Source organism: Bombina bombina, chromosome 7, assembly GCF_027579735.1.
Source record: "Bombina bombina isolate aBomBom1 chromosome 7, aBomBom1.pri, whole genome shotgun sequence".
Lineage (NCBI taxonomy): Eukaryota > Metazoa > Chordata > Amphibia > Anura > Bombinatoridae > Bombina > Bombina bombina.
The window spans coordinates 613,862,606-613,887,744 of record NC_069505.1 but is presented as its reverse complement, the minus strand read 5'-3'; positions in this window follow the sequence as shown (position 1 = coordinate 613,887,744).

Below are 25,139 nucleotides of genomic sequence, written 5' to 3'. Positions count from 1 at the left end.
AAAGTTAGAATATTACATGCTTGTTCACATATTCCCCCATAGAAGTCAATGATGAAAAATAAGTGATAAAAAACCTCACTCCGCTCTCTCGGAAACGCGATCCTATAAACTCATTAGTGCTAACCCAACGTAAAAATATAAATATTTCACATTACAATGTTCTGCACATAAAAGAATATGTTCTATTTATTGATAAATACATATTTCTTCATATATCTTATGGTATTTTTGTACAATATATATTTCTATAACTGAAACAGATACAGACACAAACACCTATACTATGTTAATATTGTGCAATGACCTCTGTATACCTGTTCTGAGGAAAACAAATGTGACTAATATGATATTGATGACATGTTTTAATAGTTATATTTATAATAATTGTGTAACACATCTCTATGTTCAAACACATTACGTTTTTTTTTTCTTAAAGGAATAGTGTAGTAAAAATTTAACTTTCATGATTCAAATAGAGCAGGCAATTTTAAGCAACTTTCTAATTTACTCCTATTATCAATTTGTTTTTGTTCTCTTGCTATCTTTATTTGAAAGTAAGCATAAGAGCCAGCCCATTTTTGGTTTAGCAGGTGGGTAGCGCTTGCTGATTGGTGTATACAATCAGAAAATGCTACCTAGGTGCTGAACCAAAAATGGGCCGGCTCCTATGCTTACATTCTTGCTTTTTCAAATAAAAATAGCAAGAGAATGAATACAAATTTATAATAGGAGTAAATTAGAAAGTTGTTTAAAATTACATGCTCTATCTGAATAATAAAAGTTTAATTTTGACTAGACTATTCTTTTAACCTGAAATCCTCTAAGACTTGTGATTTGTTAAGGATGAAAGGGAGTTTCATGAAAAAAAAAACACCAACATTTTGTCTAGTTAAAGCCTGAGAACACCATTCATTTTTTGTAATAACCTGCAAATAAGAGGGACATGTAAAGAATTAAAAAAAAAAGACAAGAAACCTCTAACTCTCTGGTGGTCAGTAAAGCATAAGAACATTGTGAGACAAGTGATCTTCATTTGAAAGAGGGGCTTCTCCCCTCTTAAATAAGAGCAAACCTATCACTCAGAAGGGTTATATGGGCTTTCTTAGAACTTGCCTCAACTTAAGCCAAAACTCCAATTTGGTTGCTGATAAGGGTAACAGTCAAACGAAGGTGCTTCTATCCCTCTAATTGGGGGACACCAATAGGAAAGAGAAAGTGTTTTTCCATTAGATATGTCTTTATTTCCTATGACATCATCCTACACAGCATGATGATGTCACACATTCTCACTTGTTGTGAGGATACCGGCATTGAGGAGGAACCTCCAGTTCTTGCTCACTTATAAAAAAGCTCTCTCTATGCAGGAGTGGATAAATCAATCATGTTCTACATGGGAGAGTGAATGCAAATTACAACACTGAGTTTTCCTCCATATTAATGTGTTTAAATTTTTCAAAAATAAGTACTTGTTATTTAACCTTTAATCAAATATTTAAAGGGACAGTCAACACCAGAATTTTTGTTGTTTAAAAAGAAAGATAATCCCTTTATTACCCATTCCCCAGTTTTGCATAACCAGCACAGTTATAATAATACACCTTTTACCACTTTTAATTACCTTGTATCTAAGCTTCTGTAGACTGCTCCTTATCTCAGTTATATTAATATACTTTTTACCTCTGTGATTACCTTGTATCTAAGCATCTGCAGACTGCTCCTTATCTCAGTTATATTAATACATGTTTTACCTCTGTGATTACCTTGTATCTAAGCCTCTGCAGACTGCTCCTTATCTCAGTTATATTAATATACTTTTTACCTCTGTGATTACCTTGTATCTAAGCATCTGCAGACTGCTCCTTATCTCAGTTATATTAATACACGTTTTACCTCTGTAATTACCTTGTATCTAAGCCTCTACAGACTACCCCTTATCTCAGTTATATTAATATACTTTTTACATTTGTGATTACCTTGTATCTAAGCCTCTGCAGACTGCCCCTTATCTCAGTTATATTAATATACTTTTTACCTCTGTGATTACCCTGTATCTAAGCCTCTGCAGACTGCTCCTTATCTCAGTTATATTAATATACTTTTTACCTCTGTGATTACCTTGTATCTAACCCTCTGCAGACTGCTCCTTATCTCAGTTATATTAATATACTTTTTACCTCTCTGATTACCTTGTATCTAAGCCTCTGCAGACTGCTCCTTATCTCAGTTATATTAATATACTTTTTACCTCTGTGATTACCTTGTATCTAACCCTCTGCAGACTGCTCCTTATCTCAGTTATATTAATATACTTTTTACCTCTGTGATTACCTTGTATCTAAGCCTCTGCAGACTGCTCCTTATCTCAGTTATATTAATATACTTTTTACCTCTGTGATTACCTTGTATCTAACCCTCTGCAGACTGCTCCTTATCTCAGTTATATTAATATACTTTTTACCTCTGTGATTACTCTGTATCTAAGCCTCTGCAGACTGCCCCCTTATCTCAGTTATATTAATATACTTTTTACCTCTGTGATTACCCTGTATCTAAGCTTCTGCTGACTGCCCCCTTATTCCAGTTCTTTTGACAGACATGCAGTTTAGCCACTTCATGTCACTTCACGTGCATGAGCTCAATGTTATCTATATGAAACACATGAACTAATGCCCTCTAGTGGTCAAAAAGCATTCAGATTAGAGGCAGTCTTCAAGGTCTAAGAAATTAGCATATGAACCTTCCAAGGTTTAGCTTTCAACTAAGAATACCAAGAGAACAAAGCAAAATTGGTGATAAAAGTAAATTGGGAAGCTATTTAAAAGCTTTTTAAAATGACATGCCCTATTTAAATCATGAACTTTTTTTGGACTAAACTGTTCCTTTAAGTATTTTTTATACTTCCCTTCAACATATGTAAATATATGGTTTTAGTATTGGATATTACATGATATAGTTTGATATAACACAATATAAAAACAGGTAAACTCCAACAGTATATCTATATTTATAAAGCTATAACACATACCAGGTGGAGTTTTTCAAAAACTTTTTTCATTGATTTCAAAACCTCTTTGTTTCTTAAACTATAAACTATAGGATTTAGCAGAGGAACTACACCAGTATATAAGATGGAGAGCACTTTGTCCATTTTATAGGAATGCTTAAAATTCATGTTTACGCTTAAAGTTGTCCCATAGAATAAAATAACCACAATGAGATGGGAGGAGCAGCTGGAGAACGTCTTGAGTCTTCCTCCTGATGTCCGGATCTTTAGAATAGTTGATACAATAAACATATAAGAGGTCAAAATTAGTATAAAAGGGCACCAACCTAATATTATTCCACAAACAATTATGTAAATTAAAACGCTAGTTGGGTCTCTACAGATGATTTTCATCATAGTTTGTAGATCACAGAAGAAATGATTGACTTGTGTTTTACAGAAGGATAAATCAACAACCATCAAAGTGAATGGCACACATACCAAGGTGCTAAGAAGCCAAGAAATGGTGGCCAATAGAAGGCACATATGCTTGTTCATAATGGTAGAATAGCACAAAGGGATACAGATGGCTACATAGCGGTCATATGCCATGGAGGTCAGCAGGAAGTATTCTGTACCAATACATAGTGTTAATAGAAACATTTGCAGTAAACAGCTGGTGTAGGAGATCCTGGTGTCACCAGTAATAGTAATGGCCAACAGCTTTGGCAGAATAGAAGAGACGTACACAATGTCTTGGAACGAGAGAATGGAGAGGAAGAAATACATAGGTGTGTGCAGCTGGGGCATCAGACATACAAGTATAACAATAATCATGTTCCCAAGTACAGCCAGCAGATATATCAGCAATACTCCAAAGAAAAGCACAAGTTGATTGTTTGGAGAAAGAGCAAATGTCATTAAGTAAAATTCAACCAATTCTGTGCTGTTTTTTAACTTTTCATCTAGAATATTTTCTTTTAAAAAAAGAATAAAATTATGTTCTTTTACATATATTCAATTTACTTATGTTTAGTGTAAATTATTATAAAATTATTTGCTAGGAACACCTGGATTTTATTTCAGGGACATTAGCATATTTTTTTTTGCATAAAAAAGTGTAGCCAATTTTTTTTTAATTGATATTGGATTAAACAGGAAGTGATTGTTGGTAATTCCTACAATTTGATTAAAACAGTTATATACGCTAAAAGATTTATTTTCGAATTAACTAAACATAATACAAAAATAGAAAAACAAAAATTCATTCAAAATATTTTTTTATTAAAAACATTTAAACTATTAGCCATCTATTAAAATAAAAAAATTAGAGGCCTTACGCATTTTGTAATTAATTGTACACTTGAAATCTATTTATCTCTCATCTGTATTTAAAGATACATGAAACTATTTAGCAATTAAATCCGCTTATAGACCTTTAAACCAAACACACAATAAGCCCTAGTTAACAAGTAGAGCGCTGACTCCCTTTACACCATAGCATTGCTGTACACACAGCTTTTAAGCTTAACTAGGGTTAGAACAGTGATTCAGAGCATCCCAGGACAGCTGTTTCGTGGTTTTTGACACTCATCAGCTGGGGGTAGGTGAATCACTGCTGGTTGAAGTTGATTTCTAGGTGAAATAGAACAACTTTTTAAATTATGTTGAGGTGAAAAGGGAGTTTAAAAACCTCCACTAAGCACAAACTATAAACGGCCAGTTTACGAGTTTTGCGTTATGAGCAGCTCGGTAATAACTTGCAAGTTATTTCCACCACTCACCTTTAATAGCGCTGCTATTACAGGTTTGCAAAAACCCGGCGTTAGTGGGCAATATGGCAGCGTTGAGCTCCATACCACACACAAATACCAGCACTGCTTTGAGCTGGTTTTAAGTGCTCGTGCATGATTTCCCCATAGACATAAATGGGGAGAGCCGGCTAAAAAAAAGCCTAACACCTGCAATAAAGGAGCATAAAGCTCCGTAACGCAACCCCATTGATTCCTATGGGGAAAGAAAATTTATGTTTACACCTAACACCCTAACATAAACCCTGAGTCCAAACACCCCTAATCTGCTGCCCCCGACATCGCCGACACCTACAGTACACTTATTAACCCCTAATCTGCCGCCCCCAATGTTGCTGCCACCTACATAAATTTATTAACCCCTAATCTGATGCCCTCAACGTCGCGCCACCACTATACAAAAGTTATTAACCCCTAAACCTCTGGCCTCCCACATCACTAACACTAGGGATGGGTGAATGTGTAAATTTTCTAATTTCGAATGTAGAACGAATGTTATTACCGAAATTCGAATTAAAGAAAAAGCATTAGAAATACTATTACAATCTAAATTCGAATTTTTCGAATTTGAATACACGTATTGCATAATTCGAATATTACATTTAAAGAAAAAGCATTAGAAATACTATTACAATCTAAATTCAAATTTTTTGAATTCGAATATTGCATAATTCGAATATTACATTTAAAGAAAAAGCATTAGAAATACTATTACAATCTAAATTCAAATTTTTAGAATTCGAATACACGTATTGCATAATTCGAATATTACATTTAAAGAAAAAGCATTAGAAATACTATTACAATCTAAATTCGAATTTTTAGAATTCGAATATTGCATAATTCGAATATTACATTTAAAGAAAAAGCATTAGAAATACTATTACAATCTAAATTCAAATTTTTTCGAAAATAATATTTTCGAATGTAATCATAAAATTCGAAACCGAACATTCGAAAATCGAATGTTAGAATGTTATGTAAACATTCGAAATTCGATTCGAACGAACGAATGTGTTAAAATTTGTGCCGTTTTTCGTATGTTGCGAAACATTTGCCCATCCCTAACTAACACTAAATAAATATATTAACTCTTTACCTAAGTCTAACCCTAGCCCTTACACCCCTAACTTTAATATAATTAAAATAAATCTAAATAAAAATTACTATCATTAACTAAATAATTCCTATTTAAAACTAAATACTTACCTGTAAAATAAACCCTAAGCTAGCTACAATATAACTAATAGTTACATTGTAGCTAGCTTAGGTTTTATTTTTATTTCACAGCTAAGTTTGTACTTATTTTAACTAGGTAGACTAGTTACTAAATAGTTATTAACTATTTACTAACATCTAGTTAAAATAAATACAAATTTACCTGTAAAATAAAACCTAACCTGTCTTACACTAACACCTAGCAGTACATTAAAATTAAATAAATTACATTAATTAAATACAATTAACTAAATTACAAAAAAACCCCCACTAAATTACACAAAATAAAAAAGAAATTATCAAATATTTTTCTTTTTTTTTTTAAATGTTTTATTGAGGAAAATTGCAAACAAACACAAAAAAAAAACAAGTACTGAGGATACAAAACATACAGTATGTTGATATCAGAAATGTGACCATGAACAAATTTAGGCAAGAAATACAACATTATATCTATACAATGATCTGATTAGGAGTATACCTCAGTGATACATGCGTAATTCCCTCAACTAAAATTTTATCCTTTAAGTATTGGATAGGGGGGATGAAAAAATCAGTCCGACCTTATATATAATAAAAGTATAAAGGACTATGAGGGGCGAGGGGGGGAAAGGAAGCAGGGGGGTAATGTGCGACTGAGAGTATCAGTGCGTCATTCCTAGTCACTAGTCAAAAGTAGCATGGGGTGGCCTAATCCTAACCCAGGCCCAGGACTCAAGAGGGGAAACAGGGGAGGACAAGAAAAAAAAAAAAAAAGAGAGAAACCCTCCACTATTAATTAATTGTTATCATAAGTGATCCAGTTCCTCCATGTAGCCCAGTAGCTCTCCATATTGTCTTGCATTTTATGTACAAATCCCATGGTTGCAAAATGATTGACCAGTAGTGATGTCACGAATAGTTCGCCGGTGAATAGTTCCCGGCAAACATAGCATGTTCGCTTTCGCCGCGGCGGGCAAACATATGCGATGTTCGATCCGCCCCCTATTCGTCATCATTGATTAATACTTTGACCCTGTACCTCACAGTCAGCAGGCACATTCCAGCCAATCAGCAGCAGACCCTCCCTCCCAGACCCTCCTACCTCCTGGACAGCATCCATTTTAGATTCATTCGGAAGCTGCATTGTTAGTGAGAGGAGGGACAGTGTAACTGCTGCTGATTGAATAGGGAAATCGATAGCTAGGCTAGTGTATTCAGTGTCCACTACAGTCCTGAAGGACTCATCTGATCTCTGCTGTAAGGACAGCACCCCAAAAAGCCCTTTTTAGGACTAGAACATCAGTCTGCTTTTTTTTTTTTTTTTCCTGTGTAATCTAATTGCAGTTGCCTGCCTGCCAGCGTGTGTGTCAGTCAGGCTCACAGCGTATACTGTGCCCACTTGCCCAGTGCCACCACTCATATCTGGTGTAACAGTAGTGTAGATTTAAAAAAAACAACACTTTTTTGACTGTGTTAAATAATAGCAGTCAGTTTCCTTCACACGTGTGCGTTTCAGTGCCTGCCTGCAAGTGCACAGTGTCACCCCAGTGCAACTCATATCTAGTGTAACAGTAGTGTAGATTTAAAAAAAAAAAAACACTTTTTTGACTGTGAAATAATAGCAGTCAGTTTCCTTCACACGTGTGCGTTTCAGTGCCTGCTAGGGCACAGTGTCACACCAGTGCAACTCATATCTGGTGTAACAGTAGTGTACATTTTAAAAAAACAACACTTTTTTGACTGTGTTAAATAATATCAGTCAGTTTCCATCACACGTGTGCATTTCAGGGCCTGCCTACCAGGGCACAGTGTCACCCCAGTGCAACTCATATCTGGTGTAACAGTAGTGTAGATTTAAAAAAACAACACTTTTTTGACTGTGTTAAATAATAGCAGTCAGTTTCCTTCACACATGTACGTTTCAGGGCCTGCCTACCAGGGCACAGTGTCACCCCAGTGCAACTCATATCTGGTGTAACAGTAGTGTAGATTTAAAAAAACAACACTTTTTTGACTGTGTTAAATAATAGCAGTCAGTTTCCTTCACACATGTACGTTTCAGGGCCTGCCTACCAGGGCACAGTGTCACCCCAGTGCAACTCATATCTGGTGTAACAGTAGTGTAGATTTAAAAAAACAACACTTTTTTGACTGTGTTAAATAATAGCAGTCAGTTTCCTTCACACGTGTGCGTTTCAGGGCCTGCCTGCCTGCCAGGGCACAGTGTCACCCCAGTGCAACTCATATCTGGTGTAACAGTAGTGTAGATTTAAAAAAACAACACTTTTTTGACTGTGTTAAATAATAGCAGTCAGTTTCCTTCACACGTGTGCATTTAAGTGCCTGCCTGCCAGGGCACAGTGTCACCCCAGTGCAACTCATATCGCAATCTTTATAAAACAAAATTTCCCCTTTGAATTTTAAAAAAAACCCTGCTGTTTTACAGACCCGCTCTCTGTGATCTGCTGAGCGGGTCTGTTTTTTTCAAACAGCACATCGGGACAGCTGTATAGTCACAGACCGGCCTGACCGCGCCATAGCACTAAGTGCAGCTCGCTCCTGCTGTCTGACAGAGCAGGAGAGAGCTGCACTTAGTGCTATGGCGCGGTCGGGCCGGGCTGTGACTATAAAAAACAGACCCACTCTCTGTGATCTGCTGAGCGGGTCTGTTCTTTTCAAACAGCGCATCGGGCCAGCTGTATAGTCACAGTCCGGCCCGACCGCGCCATAGCACTCTGTAAAACAGCAGGGTTTTTTTAAAATTCAAAGGGGAAATTTTGTTTTATAAAGATTGCGCTAATATAATGTTATATAATGCAGAATTATAATAGCAGTCAGTTTCCTTCACACGTGTGCGTTTCAGTGCCTGCTAGGGCACAGTGTCACACCAGTGCAACTCATATCTGGTGTAACAGTAGTGTACATTTTAAAAAAACAACACTTTTTTGACTGTGTTAAATAATAGCAGTCAGTTTCCTTCACACATGTACGTTTCAGGGCCTGCCTACCAGGGCACAGTGTCACCCCAGTGCAACTCATATCTGGTGTAACAGTAGTGTAGATTTAAAAAAACAACACTTTTTTGACTGTGTTAAATAATAGCAGTCAGTTTCCTTCACACATGTACGTTTCAGGGCCTGCCTACCAGGGCACAGTGTCACCCCAGTGCAACTCATATCTGGTGTAACAGTAGTGTAGATTTAAAAAAACAACACTTTTTTGACTGTGTTAAATAATAGCAGTCAGTTTCCTTCACACGTGTGCGTTTCAGGGCCTGCCTGCCTGCCAGGGCACAGTGTCACCCCAGTGCAACTCATATCTGGTGTAACAGTAGTGTAGATTTAAAAAAACAACACTTTTTTGACTGTGTTAAATAATAGCAGTCAGTTTCCTTCACACGTGTGCGTTTAAGTGCCTGCCTGCCAGGGCACAGTGTCACCCCAGTGCAACTCATATCGCAATCTTTATAAAACAAAATTTCCCCTTTGAATTTTAAAAAAAACCCTGCTGTTTTACAGACCCGCTCTCTGTGATCTGCTGAGCGGGTCTGTTTTTTTCAAACAGCACATCGGGACAGCTGTATAGTCACAGACCGGCCTGACCGCGCCATAGCACTAAGTGCAGCTCTCTCCTGCTCTGTCAGACAGCAGGAGCGAGCTGCACTTAGTGCTATGGCGCGGTCGGGCCGGGCTGTGACTATAAAAAACAGACCCACTCTCTGTGATCTGCTGAGCGGGTCTGTTCTTTTCAAACAGCGCATCGGGCCAGCTGTATAGTCACAGTCCGGCCCGACCGCGCCATAGCACTCTGTAAAACAGCAGGGTTTTTTTAAAATTCAAAGGGGAAATTTTGTTTTATAAAGATTGCGCTAATATAATGTTATATAATGCAGAATTATATAACATTATTTTAAGTACCATATGATATTAACCCTTAACACACCTTTAACACACCTAATTACAAGAGTATATCTGAACAACCACAGAATACCACCACGTCGCTTTATGCTGCTGTGTGCCAGTGCTTTGTATAAGCTGAAATGGATTAATAAAAGACAAGTTTGTTAAACTTTTTTCCTGATTCATTGGTGCTGTGGAAATTGTTTTTTTACAGTCTACAGAGAGGTGTTTGCAGTGGCCCTCGACCACGAGCATCAGGTGTGTGCTGTCTATCATTTGGGAACTGTCTTATGTATTTTACTGCAAGATAGACTTGCAAGCACCACTAGGAGCTAACATACAGCATTATAGATATAAGCAGCAAAACAGATGGCACTCAAATGTTTACTTACACAGAGATGGATGCTGTCCGCATCACTACCCTTGTGCGAGGATCCAGGGATTTTCTTAAAGAGGCACCAGTGGAACTAACCAGTCAGGAATATGAGAAATTGAAAAAGAGAAATATGATTTGGGAATTACACAGCATAACTCTAGCAGAGTACTATAGAGTTAAAAGAATACCCAGAGGGCTACGCATGAGTACCCGGCCTACATTATTAAAGGATAACATTGAATATTGTCAAAAGTTTGAAGCTATATTAAATGAGTGCTCCTATGACCTAATTGTTTTAACAGTGGAGACATTACAGAAAGAAATTGATAAACAGCAGGTCATAGTAGAAGCGAAACAGGAAGAACTCAGACAAGAGTTATCTGTAGAAGAATATAGCAAAAAGATTAAAGATATTGATGACAAGATCGCAGTTTTGAAGAAGGACTTACAAGATGGTAAAAGACAAAAGTTCCAATGTGATGAGCAGGATTATGCCCAAGGAAACGTCTATCGTTGGAGGGGTGAGAATCGATCCTGGTGGCGGAGGGATACCTCTCAGAGAATGAGATCCGGCCGCAATCACATGTCACAACGTCAAGCTAGACAAGATCAGCAGAGCTCAAGTGGAACAGATAGCTCTACCGGATCAAGTTTTTTAGAGTCCGGCGAGGAAACCAACATCAGTCAAGACACAGAGGGGGCCGCAGACACAAACGGAGACAAGGGACGATCCAATCGACCAAGGAAAGCAAAGAACCAGAAGAAACAGACGAGGAGTCATCAATAATCAATATCTCTGCCTGCAACTTAACGGACAGTGAGTACCAGTTACTTAACAAGGGTTTGTCATTTTGCCCTGCTAAAGATGTGAACTTCTTTGAGCTCAATAAGGATCTATACAGATTTTTCAGGACATTAAGACTCAAGTCCTATTTTAACAACAAACCAAAAGCAGTTAATATTAATGGTAATTTGGGTAATGATACAGGATTATATTGTAAAAGTAGTTTCACTCCACCGTGTTATAATAATAGCATTGAAACTTATATGCAATTGGTTAAAAGGGATTTGAAACAATTAGAATGTAAAATCAAAAAGAAATCATGGAAATTTAAACATAATGTCACTAAAGCACAGAGTGGTGCTATTTCTACATTAAACAAAAAGGATATAGTGGTGAGGGGGGCTGATAAGGGAGGTGCTATAGTTGTCCTGGATAAGGACTACTATATTAATGAAATCACCAACCAGTTAAGTGATAAAGATACATATTTGGTATTCCCTTACAACCCCCTCACCAATATACAAAAGGAGATCAATGGTATAATTGATAAAGCCCTCTTTAGAGGTATGATTGATCAGAAATTAGCCAAATTTTTATATATTGAGTGGCCCAAGACACCTATCATATATACGGTACCAAAGGTACATAAGGACCCCCATAGACCACCGGGCCGTCCTATAGTTGCAGGTACACAATCTGTCTTTAGCAATATAGCAATATATCTTGATAACATTTTATAGCCTGAGGTTATGAAGGCAACTTCATACATTAGAGATACCAGTGATTTTATTGCCAAATTGAAAGATTTACCACTAAATGACACAAAATACATACTTTTTTCGCTTGATGTAAGTAGTTTATACACATCCATTAAGCATGAAATTGGTATTGGAGCAGTTATGACCACTATGGCCAAAACAAGGGTATATAGTACTATACAATTGAAATTCATTGAAGATTTGCTTAGAGTGGTGTTGTATAGTAATTATTTCTTATTTGGTAATACAAGGTACCTGCAACTTAAAGGGACTGCCATGGGGTCCAATGTCGCCCCATCATACGCCAACATGTTCATGAGTTGTTTTGAAGACAAATTTGTCTATGAAAATGCTTTATTCTTACAATATGGTGCAGCCTGGTGGCGCTTTATAGATGACGTGTTTGGCGTGTGGTGGGGTGACATTGGTTCCCTTTTGGCATTTGTTGATCAGTTGAATGGTGCAGTGCAGGGATTAAAATTTACACTCAATTTTAGTGAGACAAACATTGTATTCCTGGATACTGAAGTACACAAGGATGTCATGACTGGCAACTTAAAAATTGATATGTACAGGAAGAGTATTGATAGAAATTCCCTGCTCAAATATGACAGTTTTCATTATGAGTCCTTAAAAAATTCCCTACCAAAGAGCCAGATGCTTAGAGTCCACAAAATACTCAGTGACAGCCACAAAAAAGAGATAAGACTCAGGGAAATGACTGAGCGATTTGTACAAAGGGGTTACCCACCCAATTTAGTGGAAATAGAGAAACAGAAAGCTAATAGTATCTGTGAGAAAGCATACAAAACTAAGAACAAACAAGATAGATTAGTGTGTGTTACACAGTACAGTCCATATAGTGCTGAAATAGCCCAATGTCTTAAAAAACATTGCCATGTATTAAAAAATTGTAACACAGATATAGCTGAATTTCAAAACTATCCACTTATGGCATATAGGAGAGTACCTAATATTAAAGATTTAGTAGTCAAAAATGACATTGGTGCTAAAGTAAAAAGACAGACACATATATCTTCTAAATCATATGGTACTTATCCTTGTTTAAATTGTGCCAGCTGTCACTCAGTTATAAAGGGTAGAGATTTGTACACCCCCAAACAGGCAAGAGATTTAATATCAACAAATTTTACACATGTGAGTCTACACATGTTATTTATCGAATAAAGTGTCCGTGCTCCAAAATCTATTTGGGTGAGACGGTTAGAAAAATATGTGATCGCCTCAGTCAACATAGATCAAATATAAGATGCGGGGACATGAAGGCCCCAGTAGCCTGTCACTTTATTAAAGCTGGTCATAATATTTCACATCTAAGGTGGCAAATCATTGATAGCGTTGAACCCCATAGAAGGGGTGGTAGTAGGGAATTACAGTTAACGAGGAAAGAATCCTTTTGGATACATAAGTTAGACGCTTTAGTTCCCAAAGGGATCAACAGGGAAATAGATATGACAGTTTTCTTGTAGGTAAAAATGTAAAAGTTTAAATAAAAATTCTATTTGAAATGTGAATAATCTTCTGTGAATAAGTAATCTTCAGCATGAATAATAATATTATCATATGATGAAATGTATAAGAATATGAATTTAGATAAGAAGTAACAACTAACAGCAGTTTGTTTTTAACTATGTATTTAACATTTTTAAGAATATAAACTTTTGACCACTAGGTGGTGGTATTCTGTGGTTGTTCAGATATACTCTTGTAATTAGGTGTGTTAAAAGTGTGTTAAGGGTTAATATCATATGGTACTTAAGGAGCAGCTAACAGGTGTTCTGTATGAGCATGAGTAAGGGTTAACAGCCCGAAACGTCGCTTTATGCTGCTGTGTGCCAGTGCTTTGTATAAGCTAAAATGGATTAATAAAAGACAAGTTTGTTAAACTTTTTTCCTGATTCATTGGTGGAAATTGTTTTTTTACAGTCTACAGAGAGGTGTTTGCAGTGGCCCTCGACCATGAGCATCAGGTGTGTGCTGTCTATCATTTGGGAACTATATCTGGTGTAACAGTAGTGTAGATTTAAAAAAACCAACACTTTTTTGACTGTGTTAAATAATAGCAGTCAGTTTCCTTCACACGTGTGCGTTTCAGTGTCTGCCTGCCAGGGCACAGTGTCACCCCAGTGCAACTCATATCTGGTGTAACAGTAGTATAGATTTAAAAAAAAAAACACTTTTTTGACTGTGTTAAATAATAGCAGTCAGTTTCCTTCACACGTGTGCGTTTCAGTGCCTGCCTGCCAGGGCACAGTGTCACACCAGTGCAACTCATATCTGGTGTAACAGTAGTCTAGATTTAAAAACAACAACACTTTTTTGACTATGTTAAATAATAGCAGTCAGTTTCCTTCACACGTGTGCGTTTCAGTGCCTGCCTGCCAGGGCACAGTGTCACCCCAGTGCTACTCATATCTGGTGTAACAGTAGTGTAGATTTAAAAAAAAAAAAACACTTTTTTGACTGTGTTAAATAATAGCAGTCAGTTTCGTTCACACGTGTGCGTTTCAGTGCCTGCCTGCCAGGGCACAGTGTCACCCCAGTGCAACTCATATCTGGTGTAACAGTAGTATAGATTTAAAAAAACAACACTTTTTTGACTGTGTTAAATAATAGCAGTCAGTTTCCTTCACACGTGTGTGTTTCAGTGCCTGCCTGCCAGGGCACAGTGTCACCCCAGTGCAACTCATATCTGGTGTAACAGTAGTCTAGATTTAAAAACAACAACACTTTTTTGACTATGTTAAATAATAGCAGTCAGTTTCCTTCACACGTGTGCGTTTCAGTGCCTGCCTGCCAGGGCACAGTGTCACCCCAGTGCTACTCATATCTGGTGTAACAGTAGTGTAGATTTAAAAAAAACAAAAACTTTTTTGACTGTGTTAAATAATAGCAGTCAGTTTCGTTCACACGTGTGCGTTTCAGTGCCTGCCTGCCAGGGCACAGTGTCACCCCAGTGCAACTCATATCTGGTGTAACAGTAGTATAGATTTAAAAAAACAACACTTTTTTGACTGTGTTAAATAATAGCAGTCAGTTTCCTTCACACGTGTGCGTTTCAGTGCCTGCCTGCCAGGGCACAGTGTCACCCCAGTGCAACTCATATCTGGTGTAACAGTAGTCTAGCTTTAAAAACAACACTTTTTTGACTATGTTAAATAATAGCAGTCAGTTTCCTTCACACGTGTGCGTTTCAGTGCCTGCCTGCCAGGGCACAGTGTCACCCCAGTGCTACTCATATCTGGTGTAACAGTAGTGTAGATTTAAAAAAAAAAACACTTTTTTGACTGTGTTAAATAATAGCAGTCAGTTTCGTTCACACGTGTGCGTCTCAGTGCCTGCCTGCCAGGGCACAGTGTCACCCCAGTGCAACTCATATCTGGTGTAACAGTAGTGTAGATTTAAAAAAAAAACACTTTTTTGACTGTGTTAAATAATAGCAGTCGGTTTCCTTCACACGTGTGCGTTTCAGTGCCTGCCTGCCAGGGCACAGTGTCACCCCAGTGCAACTCATATCTGGTGTAACAGTAGTCTAGATTTAAAAACAACACTTTTTTGACTATGTTAAATAATAGCAGTCAGTTTCCTTCACACGTGTGCGTTTCAGTGCCTGCCTGCCAGGGCACAGTGTCACCCCAGTGCTACTTATATCTGGTGTAACAGTAGTGTAGATTTAAAAAAAAAAACACTTTTTTGACTGTGTTAAATAATAGCAGTCAGTTTCGTTCACACGTGTGCGTTTCAGTGCCTGCCTGCCAGGGCACAGTGTCATCCCAGTGCAACTCATATCTGGTGTAACAGTAGTGTAGATTTAAAAAAAAAAACACTTTTTTGACTGTGTTAAATAATAGCAGTCAGTTTCCTTCACACGTGTGCGTTTCAGTGCCTGCCTGCCAGGGCACAGTGTCACCCCAGTGCAACTCATATCTGGTGTAACAGTAGTCTAGATTTAAAAAAACAACACTTTTTTGACTGTGTTAAATAATAGCAGTCAGTTTCCTTCACACGTGTGCGTTTCAGTGCCTCTCTGCCAGGGCACAGTGTCACCCCAGTGCAACTCATATCTGGTGTAACAGTAGTGTAGATTTAAAAAAAACAACACTTTTTTGACTGTGTTAAATAATAGCAGTAAGTTTCCTTCACACGTGTGCGTTTCAGTGCCTGCCTACCAGGGCACAGTGTCACACCAGTGCAACTCATATCTGGTGTAACAGTAGTGTACATTTAAAAAAAAAATACAATTTTGACTGTAATAGATTGAATAGCAGTTAGTTGTCTGCAAGTGTGTGTGTCAGGCCTACAGTGTCTACTCAGCCAACCTCTGCCAGTGCACAGTGCCACTCATATCTGTTGTCACAGTAGCTTGCACGCATAGTACCACTAATCGAAAAAAAAAAAAATTGACAGGCAGAGGCAGACCACCCCGCAGGGGCCATCGTGTTCGTGGTGCTGTGATTCCCTTTGGCCCTAGAATAATGCCCAGTGTTCAGAGGCCACGTACCCCGAACTCGAACATTTCTGAGGACATAGTTGACTGGATAACACAGGACACCCAATCTTCTACAGCTTCCGCTCGGAACCTTGATGCACCTCCTCCAGCTTAGCTTCGGGCACCTCTCAAGTTAACACTCGCCCGCCTGCCACCACCACCAACACTAGCACCACAGCCACTTCACTTGATCTGTCAGAGGAGTTATTTACACATCAGTTGGAAGAAATGAGTGATAGTGATGCGCAACCATTATTGCCAGAGGATGTAGATAACATGGATATGTCTCAGTCAGGCAGCATTACACACATGGACGTACGGTGTGATGATGATGATGATGTTGTACCCGCTGCTGCTTCCTTTGTTGACTTGTCAGATACAAGTGAAGCAGTTGATGATGACGATGCGTCCGTGGATGTCACGTGGGTGCCCGCTAGAAGAAAAGAAGAAGAGAGGGAAAGTTCAGATGGGGAGACAGAGAGGAGGAGGAGACGAGTTGGAAGGAGGGGGAGGTCGTCGCAAGGAGCTAGTGGCACAGTCAGACAGCATGCATCGGCACCCAGGATCAGCCAGACAGCACACCGACGCCCATCAACGCATGCTGTTGCCACCACCAGAATGCCGTCATCGCAGAGCTCAGCAGTGTGGCATTTTTTTTGTGTGTCTGTCTCTGACAACAGCGATGCCATTTGCAACCTGTGCCAAAAGAAACTGAGTTGTGGGAAATCCAACACCCACCTAGGTACAACTGCTTTGCGAAGGCACATGGTCTCCCATCACAAACGCCAATGGGAAGAACACATGAGTAGAAGCAGCACACAAACTGAAAGCCGCCCTCCTCCTCCAGCTCCAGCATCTTCAGCCACGTCAACCACTGCTGTCCTCCTTGCCCCCTCTCAACCATCCGCCACTCAGTCTCTCTTACGTAGCAGTTCCTGGTCATCTGCCCACAGTCAGGTGTCTGTCAAGGACATGTTTGAGCGTAAGAAGCCAATTTCTCAAAGTCACCCCCTTGCCCGGCGTCTGACAGCTGGCTTGTCTGAACTCTTAGCCCGCCAGCTTTTACCATACAAACTGGTGGAGTCTGATGCTTTCAAAAAATTTGTATCTATTGGGACACCGCAGGTGAAGGTACCTGGCAGAAATTTCTTTTCACAAAAGGCAATCCCAAACCTGTACTCTGTTGTTCGAAAGGAAGTTATGGCATGTCTGGCACACAGCGTTGGGGCAAGGGTCCATATGACCACGGATAGCTGGTCTGCAAAGCATGGTCAGGGAAGGTATATAACCTACACTGCGCATTGGGTAAACCTGCTGACGGCTGCCAAGCATGGAATGCGTGGCTCTGCAGATGAGTTGGTGACACCGCCACGACTTGAAGGCAGGCCTGCTGCCACCTCCTCTACTCCTCCTACTCCATCCTCTTCCATAACCTCCTCGGCTGAGTCCTCTTCTGCTGCTGCGTCTTGCTCCACATCAACGGCACCCCCCAGATCCTCAGGTATTATTCCACATCCCGGATACGGCAGTGTCACGCCGTCTTGGGGTTGACTTGCCTAAGAGCGGAGAGTCACACTGCACCAGCACTCCTGTCTGCCCTGAACGCACAGGTGGATCAGTGGCTGACTCCGCACCAACTGCAGATCGGCAAAGTGGTTAGTGACAACGGAAGCAATTTGGTGGCGGCATTGAATTTGGGCAAGTTGACACATGTGCCATGCATGGCACATGTGTGTAATCTGATCGTACAACGCTTTGTGCATAAGTACCCAGGCTTACAGGACGTCTTGAAGCAGGCCAGGAAGGTGTGTGGCCATTTCAGGCGTTCCTACACGGCCATGGCGCACTTTTCAGATATACAGCGGCAAAACAACATGCCAGTTAGGCGCTTGATTTGCGACAGCCCGACACGTTGGAATTCAACACTCCTAATGTTCGACCGCCTGATCCAACAAGAAAAAGCCGTTAATGACTATTTGTATGAACGGGGTGCTAGGACAGCCTCTGCGGAGCTGGGAATTTTTTTGCCACGTTACTGGACGCTCATGCGCAATGCTTTTAGGCTCATGCGTCCTTTTGAGGAGGTGACAAACCTAGTCAGTCGCACCGAAGGCACCATCAGCGACATCATACTATTTGTTTTCTTCCTGGAGTGTGCCCTGCAAAGAGTGCTGGATCAGGCCATAGATGAGTGTGAAGAGGAAGAGGAAGAGGAAGAGTTGTGGTCACCATCACCACCAGAAACAGCCTTATCAGCATCGCTTGCTGGACCTGCGGCAACGCTGGAAGAGGATTGTGAGGAAGAGGAGTCAGAGGAGGAATGTGGCTTTGAGGAGGAGGAGGAAGACCAACCACAACAGGCATCCCAGGGTGCTCGTTGTCACCTATCTGGTACCCGTGGTGTTGTACGTGGCTGGGGGGAAGAAGATACCTTCAGTGAGATCACTGAGGATGAGGAACGGGACATGAGTAGCTCAGCATCCAACCTTGTGCAAATGGGGTCTTTCATGCTGTCCTGCCTGTTGAGGGACCCTCGTATAAAAAGGCTGAGGGAGAACGACCTGTACTGGGTGTCCACGCTACTAGACCCCCGGTATAAGCATAAAGTGCCTGAAATGTTACCGAATTACCGCAAGTCGGAAAGGATGCAGCAATACCAAAATAAATTAAAAAGTATGCTTTACACAGCGTATAAGGGTGATGTCACAGCATAACGGGAATCTAACAGGGGAAGAGGTGAAAGTAATCCTCCTCCTCCCACGACCACGCCGGCAAGGACAGGACGCTTTACAGACGTGTTGTTGATGGAGGACATGCAGAGCTTTTTAAGTCCTACGCATCGCCACAGCCCTTCGTGGTCCACCCTCAGAGAACGACTCGACCGACAGGTAGCAAACTACCTCGCCTTAACTGCAGATATCGACACTCTGAGGAGCGATGAACCCCTTGACTACTGGGTGTGCAGGCTTGACCTGTAGCCTGAGCTATCCCAATTTGCGATAGAACTTCTGGCCTGCCCCGCTTCAAGTGTCCTGTCAGAAAGGACCTTCAGTGCAGCAGGAGGTATTGTCACTGAGAAGAGAAGTTGCCTAGGTCAAAAAAGTCTAGATTACCTCACCTTTATTAAGATGAATGAGGGATGGATCCCGAAGGGACTGACAGTGGGCGATACATTCGACTATAAAAGGCCTGATGAGATGAGCTGCCTTGGGCTAAAAATGGTCCACACGCTGCTGTATTTAATCTCTGAATGCCGGATGACTTGCGTGACTTATCCACCACCATCTAGGGTTCAAGCCGCAATAATTTAGGGCACTTTCTGCCTGGGAAACAAACATCAATTTTTCTGGCCGCTGCTATAGCAGCGGCTGCAACAATACCTAATTTTTCAGGCATGTGTACATGCCTAATTTTTCTGGCCTCTGGTGCTGCACTGTGGCTTCAAAAACCAAACCAAAAAAAAGGCACATAACAGGGATTAAACTGATAGGAATAGTACTACTTAACACACCACTCCTATCTAGTGGCACATTAGATTGCACGCGCAGTGCCCCAAATTTGAAGTAGGAGGACCGACCAAGAATCTTTTTCCATCTCCCGGTTCCTAAAATTGATGCCATATACACGTCCCCTGATAGGGGACGTAACAGGGATTAAACTGATAAGAATAGAACTACTTAACACACCACTCATATCTGGTGGCACATTAGATTGCATGCGCAGTGCCCCAAATTTGAAGTAGGAGGACCGACCAAGAATCTTTTTCCATCTCCCGGTTCCTAAAATCGATGCCATATACACGTCCCCTGATAGGGGACGTAACAGGGATTAAACTGATAAGAATAGAACTACTTAACACACCACTCATATCTGGTGGCACATTAGATTGCACGCGCAGTGCCACAAATTTGAAGTAGGAGGACCGACCAAGCATCTTTTTCCATCTCCCGGTTCCTAAAATCGATGCCATATACACGTCCCCTGATAGGGGACGTAACAGGGATTAAACTGATAAGAATAGAACTACTTAACACACCACTCATATCTGGTGGCACATTATATTGCACGCGCAGTGCCCCAAATTTGAAGTAGGAGGACAAACCAAGAATCTTTTTCCATCTCCCGGTTCCTAAAATCGATGCCATATACACGTCCCCTGATAGGGGACGTAACAGGGATTAAACTGATAAGAAAAGAACTACTTAACACACCACTCCTATCTGGTGGCACATTAAATTGCACTCGCAGTGCCCCAAATTTGAAGTAGGAGGACCGACCAAGCATCTTTTTCCATCTCCCGGTACCTAAAATCGATGCCATATACACGTCCCCTGATAGGGGACGTAACAGGGATTAAACTGATAAGAATAGAACTACTTAACACACCACTCATATCTGGTGGCACATTAGATTGCATGCGCAGTGCCCCAAATTTGAAGTAGGAGGACCGACCAAGCATCTTTTTCCATCTCCCAGTTCCTAAAATCGATGCCATATACACGTCCCCTGATAGGGAACGTAACAGGGATTAAACTGATAGGAATAGTACTTCTTAACACACCTTATAATAATGCAGAGAGAGGCAATGCAGAGAGAGGAGTCTGAAGAAGAGGAGTCAGAGGAGGAAGGTGGCTTTGAGGAGGTGGAAGACCAAACACAGCAGGCGTCCCAGGGGGCTTGTTGTCACCTTTCGGGGACCCTTGGTGTTGTACGTGGCTGGGTGGAGGAAGAGACCTTCAATGACATCAGTGAGGACAAGGAACGGGACATGGCTAGCTTGGTATCCAACCTTGTGCAAATGGGGAGTTTGCGGTTGTGCAAATGGACTGTTTGCGGTTGTTTGCGGTGCGTTAAAGGGACAGTCTAGGCCAAAATAAACGTTCATGATTCAGATATAGCATATAATTTTAAACTATTTTCCAATTTATTTTTATCACCAATTTTGCTTTGTTCTCTTGGTATTCTTAGTTGAAAGCTTAACCTAGGAGGTTCATATGCTAATTTCTTAGACCTTGAAGCCCACCTCTTTCAGATTGCATTTTAACAGTTTTTCACCACTAGAGGGTGTTAGTTCACGTATTTCATATAGATAACACTGTGCTCGTGCACGAGAAGTTATCTTGGAGCAGGCACTGATTGGCTAGACTGCAAGTCTGTCAAAAGAACTGAAAAAAGGGGCAGTTTGCAGAGGCTTGGATACAAGATAATCACAGAGGTTAAAAGTATATTATTATAAATGTGTTAGTTATGCAAACCTGGGAAATGGGTAATAAAGGGATTATCTATCTTTTAAAACATGCCAAGTCAAAACCCCAAATGGCTCAAGAAAATTTAATATGGCTCAGTATCTTATAGTCTGTGACAATGAGGCCAAGTGGTGAAGACATTCCATACCGGTCAGACTACACACAGAATGGTAAGGCAGCCTAAACCATGAGCCTAAATTGTGGCTTCTGGCCTCCATTGGGGGGAAAGATGTCGACCAATGTTAAGGGAAAAGAGCTGACCTAGGACAAAAACAGGCATACATTTAAACAGCATATTTAGATATACTTATCAGTCATCAGGAGAGGAGCATCTATCAGCCGGATAGTTCCAGGGAGGATCTATAGCAAAGCTATGGCATTTTGTTGAGGGGACCCTTTGTGACAGGGGTCTCCATTCACTAGCAAATGGTCGCAGGGCAGAGGATGAGGAGCTTGAAAGTGTACCTTCCTTAGGTATGGATATTGCCCTTCCTGTAGTATGACCATTATCAGCCGACCATTCTTTCAGCAGTTGTTGCCCTTTAGAGGGGGAATCCACTATGAAGAGGCAGCCTTCCTTATGTACCAGAAGCTTGGTTGGGTAACCCCATCTGTATTTGATTCCTTGTTGTCTAAGCTGTTTTGTTATATCACAAAAGGTATTTAGTTTTTGTATAGTAAATTGTGACAAGTCCGGGAAGATCTGGATGTTGAGTAATTAGGTGGTTAGGTGGGATTTAAAAACATTGCCTTCAGAATCTGTTCCTTATATGTAGTAAAATCTAGCAATAGTGTCCCTTGGCTTCTCAGGCGGAACATTCCTCCCTTTAGGGAGTCTATGTGCTCTGTCAAGTAAGGCTTCATTTGGGTATTTAGGAGGTTTTAACAATTTGCAGAGTTCAGTGAGGAACACCTCTAGGTCTGACTGGGAGACATCTTCAGGTATGCCCCTGAATCGGAGGTTGTTTCTTCGTGATCGGTCTTCCATGTTGGCCAGTTTCGCCTCCATGGAGTCCATCATGTCCACCAACACATGGGAGTGATTATTGAGATTAACTTTTTCTATAGCGAGGTTCTCCTGCTTCCTCTCCAATGTTTCTATTCTCTCACTTATTGCCCCTATGTCCTTTCTCAACTCAGCTTCTGACCCCTTAATAGCCTTAGTTAGAGATTCCTGGAGGCTGTTGAGTCTCAGTGTCAGGGTAGAGACTATATCTGTAGCCATTACCTCCACAAGGTCTGCAGGGGATTGAGAGTCCTGGTCAGAGCAATTGTCTCTGGAATCAGAAGGTGTAGGGGAGTCCCTAATAGCCCCTTGTGTATCCACCATTGCCTTAGCCTTAAAGTGGTCTGCAACTGACTTTTTGAAATCTGATGCTCCTGTTAATTTCTTTCTTGCCCCTTGCGGCATAGTGATGTGGGATTGATAGCGTTGCAGGCACAGTCAGCTCCCTTACCTACAAATGGCCCAGTAAAACAGAGGATCCAACACTTTGGAGTATTAATTATATCTGTAGTATATTTCACATAATCTGTATACAGGGATAGGATCCTTTAAGGTCCCCCGGCCCAGTGAGACCGCAAATTGTTTATGCCTGCACCAAGGAGCACACACCAGCAAAAAGAGTCTAGTCTGACCCTCCAGACCCCACTGCGGCCCTAATCTGCAAGGTTTTTCACACTAGGGAAGTTAAGTGGCGTGCAGAGAGATGTAAACTGGCGGCTCGTATAGCTCCCAAAATGAACTGCGTCAAGCTCCCTGACTGACCATATAATATGTGTTAATGTCCCTGACTGGATACTATAAATCTCACCAGTCAAATAGTCCCAGAGCGTGTAGTCCCTGATGCGGGTAGATAGTAAGTTGCTGCCGATAGGACACCTGTCTCCAATCCGGCCGGTGTTATTGCAGTCAAACTGCTGCTTAGCAAACCAAAACAAGGGTCATGAGTGTCCTGGCTGTTCCCAAGTGCAGGGCGGGTGAGTGTGAAGATATCTGCTTTTTCTGCTTTGTAGAACAATAGCCTTAGTATTATTAGTCCACGGAGCTTAGTGAGAATGCGACCGCTGCGGAACTCGGCTAGCTCCACCCCCGAAATTATCAAATATTTAAACTAATTACACTTAATCTAATAGCCCTATCAAAATAAAAAAGCCCCCCAAAATAAAAAACCCTAGCCTAAACTAAACTGCCAATAGCCCTTAAAAGGGCCTTTTGCGGGGCATTGAAGCTCAATCCTATTGGCTGATTGCATCAGCCAATAGGATTTTTTACCCTTTAAATCCGATTGGCTGATAGAATTCTATCAGCCAATCAGAATTCAAGGGTGCCATCTTGGATGACGTCATTTAAAGGAAACTTTATTCTTCAAGAGGATTTGAAAGAAGAGGATGCTCCGCGCCGGATGTCTAGAAGATGGAGCTGCTCCACGTCGGAAGGATGAAGATAGAAGATGCCATCTGGATGAAGACTTATGCCGGCCTGGAGGACAACTTCTTGCCGCTTGGATGAAGACTTCTCCCGGCTTCGTTGAGGACTTCTGCACGCTTGGATGAAGACTTCTCCTGGATTGATGAGGATGGATGTCAGGTCTTCAAAAAATGTAAGTGGATCTTCAGGGGTTACTGTTAGGTTTTATTAAGGGTTTATGTGGGTGGTGGGTTTTAATGTTGGGGGGTTGTTTGTATTTTTTGTTACAGGTAAAAGAGCTGATTTTTTTGGGGTCAATGCCCCGTAAAAGGCCCTTTTAAGGGCTATTGGCAGTTTAGTTTAGGCTAGGTTTTTTTTTGGGGGGGGGGCTTTTTATTTTGATAGGGCTATTAGATTAGGTGTAATTAGTTTAAATATTTAATAATTTCTATTTTATTTTGTGTAATTTAGTGTTTATTTTTTGTAATTTAGTTAATTGTATTTAATTAATGTAATTTATTTAATTATAGTGTAATGTTAGGTGTTAGTGTAACTTAGGTTAGGTTTTATTTTACAGGTAAATTTGTATTTATTTTAACTAGGTAGCTAGTAAATAGTTAATAACTATTTACTAACTATTCTACCTAGTTAAAATAAATACAAACTTAGCTGTGAAATAAAAAATAAAACCTAAGATAGCTACAATATAACTATTAGTTATATTGTAGCTAGCTTAGCGTTTATTTTACAGGTAAGTATTTAGTCTTAAATAGGTATTATTTAGGTAATAATAGTAGGTTTTATTTAGATTTATTTTAATTATATTAAAGTTAGGGGTTTTAGGGTTAGGGTTAGACAGGGTTAGGGGTTAATATATTTATTTAGTGTTAGTGATGTGGGAGGCCAGAGGTTTAGGGGTTAATAACTTTAGTATAGTGGTGGTGACATTGGGGGCAGCAGATTAGGGGTTAATAATTTTTAACTAGTGTTTACGATGCGGGAGTGCGGCGGTTTTGGGGTTAATATGTTTATTATAGTGGCGGCGATGTCCGGAGCAGCAGATTAGGGGTTAATCATTTTATTTTAGTGTTTGCGATGCGGGAGGGCCTCTGATTAGGGGTTAATAGGTCGTTTATGGGTGTTAGTGTACTTTGTAACACTT